Raw genomic sequence first — 4,197 nt, forward strand, 5'->3', positions numbered from 1 at the left:
TGAAATCTTCAGTTTTTTTTTTTTTTTCCCACTTTGTAGGGTGAGTGATGAGGAGCTTGTCCATGGAGAGAGCAGTTTCAGTCCTGCCACATTCCTACTGTGTCCTCGGGTTGCAGTATTTCCAGCCTGTGGTTTCTTTCTGTGAATCTTTTATCATTTTTTCAATGATTGGAGAGCCAATTTAGTTAAGGTTACATATTGTAGTGCCCCAGTCCACTTAACTAGGCACAAGCAAACAAAATCCTCTAAAATGCTGGAAGCAAACTGTGGGGAGCAACTCGGACTAGACTAAGTTACTGGAATTAAGACTTATTCTATGCATCTGCTCTCCCACAATATGGCGCTGAGAAGGGAGAAACAGCTTCTACACAGCTGCCTCCAGTTCAACCAATAAACTGTAGGACCTGCTCCTGATTGGAGGAGAGCAGCGTACTCGGCGTGTGGGTAGCAGAGTTGGGATTGGTGGAAGAGGACTATAAAGGAGGAGAGAGACAACATGCACCAGGAACATCTAAGGGGAACACCTGAGGAACACCTGTGCAGCCCCTGAGAGAGCCGGCCAGCAGTGTGCCGCTCCCCCGCGGAAGTGGGGAAAGTGGCAGGGGGAACCGCCCTTCCACGGAGGTGGAAGGGACGGTAGCCAACCTGGGAAGAACCAGCAGCAAACCCGGGGAGGGCCGAGCAGACAAAAGAACAGCGCAGGGTCCTGTGTCGTTCCTCCACGAAGAGGGGGAGCGACAGCAAACCAAGGGCTGAGGACAGATACAATCCTCAACCTTGCTGGGTGCTGGGACATTTTTGTTTTGCTCAGAAAGCCTCACCTATCTTCAGTTTTGCAGTTTGCGTGAAAACTCTAGGTTAGTCTAGATATAAAACATTTGTCAAGATGAATTAATTTATTTTAAAAATAAAAACATGTAGTGCTGGCCCTATGGTTGAATAATTGAAAAATCCTGTAGGCTTCTTGTATGTTGAATAATCTCAACTATATTCCTTGCCCACTTCTTCATGTGATTTAGGCTTCTATAGAAAACTATGGAAGGAGGAGTAGACAAAAGTATTCAGATAATGTCATTTCCCTAGCAAAGTCTGAGGAGTGACTCATTATCCCTGTAAAAATTCTCCCGGAGTTCCTTTGGGTGTGACGGACTAAATGGTGCTCTAGGAGGAAGATGGCGTTTCACATGTATAAATATTCATCATTTCTATATATTAGGGTTGGAGAACTCAAACATTTACAGGAAATTAAATTCTATTTTCATTAGAACTCCCCTGTTCAGAATCCTTAACTTGGATAGCCCTGACATTTAAATTGGAATCTTCCCCTGTCTTCATTCTGTTGACCAAAGTAATACTGGGAAAGTACAGGAATCATCTGTTTACCAGAGTGATACCTATCCATATCCAACTATGCTAAATCAACCTCCAAAGCCTAGTGGTTGAGATTCCTACCTCCCATAATAAGGCCACCAGGTTCAATTCCTGCTGGCATGGTCGTTTTTTCAATTAAATTTCCATTAACTTTTCGCCTCTGTGTCATTAGACACTAATTCTTAAGCGCTGCAAAGATGAAAGAGTAAGAGGGGTCTTCTGATTCATGCACCACGTTGCTGTCAAGTGAAATGTGACGATGACAACTTTTTAATGTGAGAGACAGGGAAGCCAGCAAGGGGACAGGTCTTTTAGACCTGACACTGACCATGGTAGCTGCAATATGGGGAAGGTAATTTGAAAGATAGTGGTCATACAGGGAAGGCATTCAGGATTTGAAACACTGAACCTCAGGCAAGGAGCTGAGACCCTGGAGGAGGAGGGACCCGACTGGCTTGTTGTGTGGAGAGGAGACGGAGGAGTGTTGGGTGTTCGGAGCTAGCTGTTGGGAATGGAGGAAGACAGGTACTTCCACTAAGGGCAAGAACAGATGGGGAGCTTAGAGTGACCCACTTGACCAACGTGCATATTCTTAGATGCCCTAAGGCTCAAGCAGCAGGATGTGAAAGAGCAAGTGCCAGAGACCAGTTGTTGTGCTTAAGCACAGAAGTGGTAAGATGTATAGATCATGAGAAATGGGTAGAGCCTACAATTTTACAAGTAGGCAAGTAAGGAAAGGATAGAAAGGCAAAAGCCAATCAAACACAACACCAAAATGTGTTTGTGAATCAGAGGTGTGCAGAAATGCTAATAGTTGATAGACAGGAAGGCCAGCTCAAGACGAGTTTTATAGAAGAGACCGTGTTCTTTCATGTTTTTGTGAAAGTGAGTAAGTCGTTTTTTAGAGTTTTGCTACATAAATATTAGCCAAAAGAGCCAAGAGAGACAGAGAAAAAGGTCTTCCTTCCATTGGTTCACCCCCCAAATGGCCGCTATGACTGGAGCTACACCCATCTGAAGCCAGGAGCCAGGTGCTTCCTCCTGGTCTCCCATATAGGTGCAGGCGCCCAAGCACGTGGGCCATCCTCCACTGCCTTCCCGGGCCACAGCAGAGAGCTGGACTGGAAGAGGAGCAGCCGGGTCTAGAACTGGTGCCCATATGGGATGCTGGAGCCGCAGGTGGAGGATTAACCAAGTGAGCCACAGCGCCATCCCCGTACTTTCATTTTTTTTTTTTTAAGATTTATTTATTTATTTGAAAGGCAGAGTGACAGAAACAGAGATCTTCTACCTGCTGGTTCACTCCCCAAATCGTTGCAATGGCCAGGACTTAGCCAGATCAATGCTGGGAGCCCAGAACTCCATCTGGGTCTCCCACGTGAGTGGCAGGGGTCCAAGTACCTGGACCACCTTTCACTTCTTTCCCAGATACATTAGCAGGGAGGTGGATCACAAGTGGAGTAGCTGGGACTTGAACCAACCCTCAGATATGGGATGCTGGCATTGCAGGTAGTGTCTTAGCCCACTGCGTCACAACACTGGCCCCTAGAATCAGCTTTTAAATATCTATAACAATGCCTAATATTTATTGGGAGCTACTGTTCCATGCACTATTTAAAATATTGTCCATTTACTGTTGTAAACACTGTCTATCTCAGTTATTCATCACAGTTACTGTATTAGGGAGTTCTCTGTGTTTTCCCAATTCACAGATGAAAATACTAAGGCACAGTAGTTCAAGTTCAGGTTCATAGGGCTGGCATGTGGTAGAGCTAGCAATGAGAACTCTCTGTTTGTAACTAGCACTCCATGGAATGACATTTAGTATTATTTCAAAAAATTTACATCTGGAGTAAGTTTGGCTTTCATATTTTAATGCAGCTTTGCCTGATGCTCTGATAATGTTCACTTCAAAATAAAATAGCAGAATCCAAAACAAACTGCAATAAAGAGGCCGGGCTGGTTCTGGAGGAACTATTCTTTCTTTTTTTTTTTTTATAGAAAGCTTTTAGGCTGGCACTGTGGCTCAACAGGCTAATCCTCCGACTGCTGAGCCAGCACACCAGGTTCTAGTCCCCGTCGGGGCGCCGGATTCTGTCCCGGTTGCCCCTCTTCCAGGCAAGCTCTCTGCTATGGCCCGGAAGTGCAGTGGAGGATGGCCCAAGTGCTTGGGCCCTGCACCCCATGGGAGACCAGGAGAAGCACCTGGCTCCTGCTTTCGGATCAGCGCAGTGTGCCGGCCGCAGCACGCTGGCTGCGGCGGCCATTGGAGGGTGAACCAATGGCAAAGGAAGACCTTTCTCTCTGTCTCTCTCTCTCACTGTCCACTCTGCCTGTCCAAAATAAAAAATAAAAATAAAAAAGAAAGCTTTTATTTAATAAATATAAATTTCATAGGTATGACTTTTGGATTATAGCAGTTCTTACCCTCATACATGTCTTCCCACCCCCAAACCATCCCACCTCCTACTCCCTCTCCCATCTCATTCTTCATTAAGATTCATTTTTAATTATCTTTATATATATAGAAGATCATCTCTATACTAAGTAAAGGTTTCAACAGTTTGGACCCCCCCCCCCACAACATAAAGTACTGTTTGAGACTAGTTTTACCATTAATTCTAATAGTATAACTCATTAAGGACAGAGGTCCTACATGGGGAGCAAGTGCACAGTGACTCCTGTTGTTGATTTAACAATTGACACTCTTATTTATGATGTCAGTAATCACCTGAGGCTCTTGTCATGAGCTGCCAAGGCTATGGAAGCCTCTTGAGTTCACAAACTCCAACCTTATTTAGACAAGGCCATAGTCAAAGTAGAAGT

Source organism: Oryctolagus cuniculus, chromosome 5 (genome assembly GCF_964237555.1).
Source record: "Oryctolagus cuniculus chromosome 5, mOryCun1.1, whole genome shotgun sequence".
Lineage (NCBI taxonomy): Eukaryota > Metazoa > Chordata > Mammalia > Lagomorpha > Leporidae > Oryctolagus > Oryctolagus cuniculus.